At 50.1% G+C, this 7,907-nt stretch overlaps 1 long non-coding RNA gene across 2 annotated transcripts; it reads left to right on the forward strand.

Moving 5' to 3' along the window:
• Positions 1 to 1,450: 1,450 nt before the first annotated feature.
• On the forward strand, positions 1,451 to 7,653 carry LOC109280293 (uncharacterized). 2 transcript variants are annotated; one of them, XR_002086561.2, is made up of 3 exons: positions 1,461 to 2,605; positions 6,603 to 6,861; positions 7,464 to 7,653. It is a non-coding gene; the product is annotated as an uncharacterized LOC109280293 (long non-coding RNA). The 2 variants fall into 2 exon arrangements; XR_009459003.1 differs by having other exon boundaries at positions 1,451 to 2,605; positions 6,603 to 7,653.
• Positions 7,654 to 7,907: the final 254 nt, after the last annotated feature.

The following is a 7,907-nucleotide window of genomic DNA, read 5'->3' on the forward strand; positions in this document are numbered from 1 at the left end:
TGGCCCTATAGCCCAGGGGCATGGACAGCGATGCTTCTGGAAGTGGCTGCAGTGATTGGTCAACTCATGATTGGCCACAGGCCCCCCTCCCCCAGTCACTTACTGGTCCCTGGGGGCAGGAAATGTGGCCCCCTGATTAAGGCAGCACCAGTTGCCCATGTCACTGCCCCCCCCCACAATCATATGCTCTGTCCCCGCCACCTCCTGCCCTCCCTCCCCCCCACAGGTGTCCTCGTTTTTGATACTTGAAATATAGTAACCCTACTCATGCCCTACTGCTGCCTTAGCACCTATCTGCTCCCCACCCCTCCCACAGTTTGGCACACCATGTTGAAATTCACCCTGCTCCAACCAATAGGTCATACTCCCTCCCCTGAGTTCCCAGCATGGGCCTGTGCAGGAATGAGGCTGGCTTCTGTGTGATCTAGGGTACAATGGGCTGCACCAAGTGTCTGCTTTTGTGGGGAAAAAGGGGAGGGTGGCAAGTGGCATTTTTTTGCCAGAGTTTGGCAGGTTATTGCTACATGTGCCTCATTTGCTTTTGAGATAAGGAGCAAGGGTCAGCCCTGAGAGGCAGCCCTGTGTGCCCGGGTCCTATCCCCTCCTCTTGCCTTAATGAGGGGTGCAGCTAGAATGCTCCAGCTCCTGGGTTTATGGTTACTTGGATACAGAGATTACTATCTTAACAAGCACATTTATCTTCAGGATCTTTTCCATGAGGCCAGCACTGAGCGGGCACCTTTGCAGTCTTTCCAGAGGGCCTTTTCCAACAACTGTGTCCCTGTTCCCCTGGCTTTGGCCTCTGCACACCCAGCCTCTGCCTGCCTGGTTTTGATTTGCCCACATATGTACTTTTATTCTGCTTGTAGGTCTCACTGCTTTACAGTGAGTAAAGGAAACAGTGTGAGAGACATACTCACTGGCAGGGAGAAGGACACAAAATGAGACACACTGTCCTGGTCAGGCAGAGAGAGACTCAGTGACAGACAGGATGCACAGACAGATACACATGCAGGGGTACCCCACAGCCAGCCTGGGGACAGCACAATTAATGGAGCGTTCCCACGAGCTGTGGGCCCCGTGTACTAGAATAAACCTGGGAACTCCTTTTTTTAAGCTCCGAGGGAGAATGGCACTTGAAGGTCTTGCACATTTACATTTTAACAAATTGATTAATCATTCGTTTTAGTGGTTAACGTGCATTTTTTTTGTGGTATTTCTTTGTGGCAATAAGAAATCGCCAGGCACCAAGTGATGGTGTAAAACATTTCACTCTTGCCCTAGACCTAACAGTCTGTAAGAGTGGCCTAAGGACATCCACCCACACAGGACCCCAACTAAGGTAGGGTGACCAGGGCAGCCACCTGGGATGCTAACTTTAGTGGGAGAGAGGGCAGAAAAACATCAGGTGCTGCCACAGCTGCACAATTATGCCAGCAGCATGGTGACACCTGGAAGTTGCCACTTCCCGCCATGTGTCCTGCTGCCCCAGGTGCCCAGCTGCTTTGTTAGGCCTCTACACCTATATGTCAAGAGACTCAACAATGTCACTGCTTGTGTGCGAGGTGGCAGCAGTGGGTTGTTCACAGGCCTGGTTAGCTTACTGTGAAGACACAGCCACACATGCACACACTGCCAGAGAGACACCCATGTGCGTAGGCACATGGAGGAAGACACACAAGGTCAGAGAGAAACATACTCATGCACGTAGGCACAGCGAGACCTACACTTCAAATGAGAATCAGATGGCCACAAGTGGCAAGATGTACGCACACATGTAGAGAGATGTTTGCGTACATGGATACACACAGAGGAATAAACAATACATGTACATAGATACATACAGATACAGAGACAAACACACACAGGTGATGGGGGAGTCACACACAGAGGCAGGGAGGTCCACACTTACACCCAGACACACTCAAACAGGCTGAGTGACATATGCCTGTACAGGCACACACAGCAAAGGAGACTCACACAGCTTCAGACAGTGACACACACAAACACATGTGAAGCCAAAGGAACCAAGCCTGCCGCCTCTGGATGGCCCCAAGCCGACAGTGAGGTTAGCTCCTGTGCTTGGAGATTTCAGCTGCTCTCCCCAGCGAGCGAAGTGCTGATGAATCCTGTGTTTATGCTGCCAGCAGTGTGAAAACTGCAGGGAGCAAAAGAAACAAAAAGACTGTATCATGTCAGGGAGGGAGTTTCTTTCAGCCACTTTCCACCATGCGCTGAGGCCAAGAGCCTGCTCCAGGCTGAGAAAAAGGGTGTGGGGAAGGATTCGTCTCTGTTAGGGAGAGTTTTTCACCAAAGTGGATTACGTTCTCCCCTGCTGGCTGACTCGGACAGCCCTTGCTTTCAGACTGGAGACCCACCCAGCCCAGCCACAGTCACTCATAGTCTGCTTCCCACCCTTGGCTGAGTTTTAAAAAAATTCTTGAAGCAAATAAACTGAATTGAAAGAGATTTTGTTTGAATGTTGGTCTGCACAGGACAAAAAATAGCCTGACGGAGCCAGCGGGCTGGCCTCTTCACATCCAGCTCACAGAGGACATAGAAAAAACACCTGGTTTTGCCTCAGGGGCAGTGCTTCTGTCTCCTGGTGAGTAGTTACCTGGGAGGCAGGGCTCCTGGGGGAAAGGAGGGGGGGAAGGAGGTGCAGCTATAAGATCCGCCTTCTTATTTGGGAAGAGGCAGAGAGAAGGGGCACACCTTTTTGTGATGCACTGTTCTAGCTTGAATAGAAGAAACAGTGTCAGTTGCACCAAGGCCCCATGTACAAATGCATCAGTGTGTGTGTGTGTGTGTGTGTGTGTGTGTGTGTGTGCGTGCATGCATGTGCATATATTCCAACTATTTGAGCTGGTCTAAAAAAAGATATCGGATTTACCCAAAGAACCTTGTCTGCCTATGTCCTTAGACCGACACAGCTACAACCTACACCCCTGTGCATATACTGTCATCTTCCTTTTTAACTTCACAGTCCAGGCTGCCAAGCCACTGCCCCTGCACATTTAGTACTGCCGGTGGCCATGCTCTGAAAACACTGGCTCTTTGATTAATCAGGAAGGTTTATTTGGCATAGGAGCCAGAGCAAGGAGCGGTGGGTAACACCCTCTCTGCAAACAACTACAGAAACATCCTCCCATTGTTGGCATTCTTCAGCAGGTTTGTTTAGCTGCTATGCAGTAACCGGAGCCCCTGGGCTTCAGCTGGTGAGTCAGTGTCACCAGCAGGCACACAGGCTTCCTGCTCTAGCTCCCAGGGGGAGAAAAAAAACCCCAAACCTTTCCATTGTGTTTCTGAGTAGGATTTTAAAACAACTAAAGCAAAGGCTGCCCCCCAAGGCATCTGTCCAAGGCTTTGCTGAGAACTGCCACTGGCAAAATGCTTGGAGAGATGTATTATTAACAGTCACCATATAATAGGAGGAAGTGACTCTCATTGGATCAATATCAATATTCAAATTCTGTCTGGGCTGCTGGGAAACCAGTCAGACTGCAACTTCTGAAGCTGAAAAGCCCTCTCACAAATGTTAGAGAAGGTGGCATGCAGCTCCAAACCTTGGGTGTGTACAGAAGTTGCTTTTTTTTGCCATTTAAAGTGCTTTATTGTTGTGACTTAACAGAAGTGTACAGTTTTACAGCACTTTAAAAATGAGTACAGCACTTTACATTAACCCTTGTTAAATGAAGTGTTAAATTTGAAGTCCTGTATTTTGCAACAGTTTAGGCATCTAGCTCATTGTGCTTCACAGAAAACACCATGAGTTAGACCAGGGGTTTTCAACCTTTTTCGATCATTGTACCCCCCAGGCGACTGGAAGCACAGCAGTGTACCCCTGGCTACCAAGCAGTGGGGGAGGGGTGGCACATGGCCAAGTGTGGGGGGAGTGGGGGGGCATGCAAGCTTGCCCTGCCACCTGCGTAGGCCAGGAACTCCCTCCAATCCCTCCCGTCCCAGTTCTGAAAACAGCACTGGGGGCAGATCTGGGCGGCACTGACCCAACCTTGCTGCTGGCATGCACAGACAGAAGTTAATGAAAGCACTCCGCTTTGAGTGCCTTCATCTGATTCCTCATGTAATGTTCTTTAAAAGTGCTCTACAGCTGTACACTTGTGTTAAGTCATGGCTGTAAACCGCTTTCAGGGGCCTAACTGCATTTTAGCATGCATCAGTGGTAGATGCATGACAAATAGATCCAAGGAAGTGATACTTCCCCTCTATGCAGCATTGGTCAGACCACAGTTGGAGTACTGTGTCCAGTTTTGGGCACTGTACTTCAAGAAGGATGTTGATAGACACGAGAGGGTCCAGAAGAGGGCCACTCATATAGTTAGGGACTTACAGGACAAGCCCTATGAGGGGAGACTGAGGGACCTGGACCTCTTTAGCCTCCGCAAGAGAAGGCTGAGGTGTGATTTTATGGCCGCCTACAAATTCATTATGGGGACGCAGCAAGGGATCGGAGATGCTTTGTTCACCAGAGCGCCTCTTGGGGTAATGAGGAACAATGGTCACAAACTGACAGAGAGCAGAATTAAGCTGGATATCAGGAAAACCTTCCTCGTGGTAAAGGTGTCCAAAATTTGGAATGGGCTTCCAAGGGAGGGGGTGCTCTCCCCTACCTTGGGGGTCTTTAAGAGAAGGCTGAATAGGCATCTGGCTGGGGTCATCTGACCGCATCACTCTTTCCTAACCAGGCAGGGGGTCAGACTCGATGATCTGTTAGGTCCTTTCCGACCCTAGCATCTATGAATCTATGAACAGGGTGGAACTTGTCTCTTCTGTCTGCACCTAATTTAGCAACCTACCGCACTTTAAATAACTTCTGTATTTGGTCAAATTTATGACCAGTGGAGAAGCCCCAAGAGGCTGTGAACTGCCCCCTGCCTCCTAGCTTGGAAGGTGTAGGGAGGCTCAGACCCCCTTCTCCCCCAACCCCACCAAATACTGTACTTCTGTCATGTTTAAGAGTGCTGTAACTTTACAGTGCTATAAAAAAGTGCTCTAAATTACAGCACTGTAAAATGTGCATGGAGCACTTCTGTACACGCCCCTTGTTCCTGAGCCTTAGATCTACTGTGGCTCAAGTCACAACCCTGCATACAAATACCCCTGTGGGAAGGGGCTGGATAGGAGCAGGTTTGCGTAAGGAGGACCTGAAGGGCTGATTGTTGCTGGTGGCTGGGAAGGACTCTGATTTGACCTTATCATCTTAGCATCATGGCAACTTGAGCACCTGCCCCTCAAACAAGCCTCTCTGTAAAGAATGAATAGAAGTACTAGGTAGGATTTATATTCCCAGTTGGCCCAAACCAGAACATGGAGTCCATAATACCTCAGACAAAAGGGAGGTCTAGGATTTGAATCTCATGACCCAAACCTGCCTCCCTAATTTGATTGTGCATCAGATCCAAGCATGGGAAAGGCCTGTATTCCAGTCCAGACATTGCATCTCAAGGTGACCACAGAGGGGAGCCCACACGGTACAGTGCGGGGAAGCCTGCATAATTCTGCTTTGCAAAGCTGCAGACAAAACAACTGTCAATTGTCACCCTGGCATCTACCTAGTAATGCCAACTGTCGCAAAACCATTGTGAAACTTGGGATTTCTAAGTTAAAGTAACTCTGACTCGCAATGTCCTGATTGAATCATCAGATCTCCGTATCTTCCCAGCTGGTAAGTCGGTGAAGAGGGAATGGGCGAGGGGAGAGGTAAGCAGTAGGGGGGGAGATTGAGGCCCCCACGGTGAGGGAGGGAGTGGGGAAGGAGCAGTGGCAGCAGTGAATGGGGCCCCAGGACGGGTCGTCCAGAGGTGTGGGGAGCGGGAGGGTTGTGGCTCCCTGCAGCAGCACCCCCAGGAGAGGCATGAGGCACATGACCCCCACCATGGGGCAGAGGTGACCTGCCTGCTGTGGGCTCAGGGCTCTGCACCCTACTGCCTTTGCCCTGGGAGCTCAGTCATGCAATGCTATTGCCACCCGGTGGGAGGGCAGGGGACATGGGGCACGTTAGCTGCACATCATGTCCCCTGCCTGCCCAGCAGCAGGAATCACACTAGCATCGCACGGCTGAGCTGCTGGAGCAAAGGCAGCAGGGTACAGAGCCCTGAGTCCACAGTAGGCAGCCTGCCTCTGCCCTGCGAGGGACACATGCCCCGCATGCCTCCCCCAGGGGTGTGCGCTGCTGCGGGGAGCTGTGCACCCCCACACATACACCTTTGGACCCATTCACCCCTGCTGGTGCTCCTGCCCCACTCCCTCCCTCACTGTGGGGGGTCTCGATCACCCCCTTCCCCCACCGCTTACCTCTCCCCACCACCCTCTTTCTCTCCACTTACCAGCTGGGTGCTGTGTTTCTGAGTGTCTGTTCTTCATTTCCAAGCCACAGCCCCCCCCTCCCGCTCCCTCCCCAGCCCTGCTGCTGCCTCTCACTCCTGACCCACAGTACCCCATGTCCTAGGGTATGTGGGGTTCCCTCCCCCAGCTCCAGACCCCACCACACCTTCACAAATAATCCTCACACGTACACTTTAAAAAATAGCATCTCATGATTTACGTGCCAACCTCTTGATTTTTTTTTTTTTTTTTTAAAGGAGTTCATCCCATGATTTTTGGCACGGTGGGGTTGGCAATACTATCTACCCCAATTTCATAGCTACCTATTGCGGCAGAAGATGTGGGAATCCTTGAAAAACTGCTGTTATGCCCAATATGAGCTTTGGAAAGACCAAAAGAGACAGAAGAAAAAAAAGCAAAGGCTATGCTGTGAGCAGGCTCCCCATATGTTACCTGGGCACAGCTACTGCCTACCAGGGCATCCTTGCAGGCTGAGCTCTGGGAGCAGGCAAAGAGGTTTGGGTAATATTTCCATAATAACAACCCAAATGATTACCATGTGCTACCAGGGAGTTCTACAGACTGGAAATTGTACTGTGTGCTTTTGAATGTCCTTTTGAAGGGAGCTGCCCTTGTCCCTATCTGCAGGACACATCTCAGCTGCCTTTTATCCCTTGTCTTTCTTTCCCACACACAGAGTAGGCTCTTGGGGATGTCACCACTGCAGCTTCAGAGAGGGAAGAGGGAAATGCCCTCTCCTAGCGATAGTTAGGTCTTAATAGCTCAGTCCCAATTATGGAAGGAAAACAACACCATCTGACCTTCCTGAACAGGCACCATGGTAATTACAGAGTACATTGCTACTGACCCACAAAAACCGCGGGGTAACCCCCAGGAGTCACTTAGGCCCAGTCTGTCTCCTCTTTTGGCTGCACTAATGACCCCTTCCATGGCCACAAGATGGTCTGTGCGGAGAAAGGGGGAGTAAACAAACCCTACTTTGCCAATCAAGCAAGGTCTCCATCCCACTTGCTTAGGCACTGTCTCCTCTTACTTATCAGTCATGTCTGTAGCCACAACTCTTTCAGATCCCTCAGCTCCTGTCTCTCCTTTTCCAGTAGATACGTTTCCAGAGCATTCAGAAGAGGCCACCTCTTGCTTCTCCTATCTGGTGTAACTGCAGTGGTCGGCTTGGCACTGAGATTCCAGGAAGAATACTCAGGACCAGCTTGTATTCCACTTTTTAGCAGGGATCCTGGTTTCTCTGTTAAAAATCCCAAATTCTCTGATTAAAAACCTCCAAATCCACGTTTTTCTGCAGTTAAAATGAAGCGCCGCTATATATATAGGTGTCAGTTGAACACAATGCTTAATTGGTATATTTACAATTTTAAAGCAATTTGGAAGCCTACCAGTGCCTCAATCATTATAACAAAATCAATTCTAAACATGTATGTGCTTTAGTATTTGATTTTTTTTTTTTCCCCTCATGGAAAAATTAGAGCTCCCCTTGCCCCCTTTGCTCACCAGGACACAGGTTGTGGTGCTGAGCAGCCCTGATA

The sequence above is a fragment of the Alligator mississippiensis genome, chromosome 1 (genome assembly GCF_030867095.1).
Source record: "Alligator mississippiensis isolate rAllMis1 chromosome 1, rAllMis1, whole genome shotgun sequence".
Taxonomy (NCBI): domain Eukaryota; kingdom Metazoa; phylum Chordata; order Crocodylia; family Alligatoridae; genus Alligator; species Alligator mississippiensis.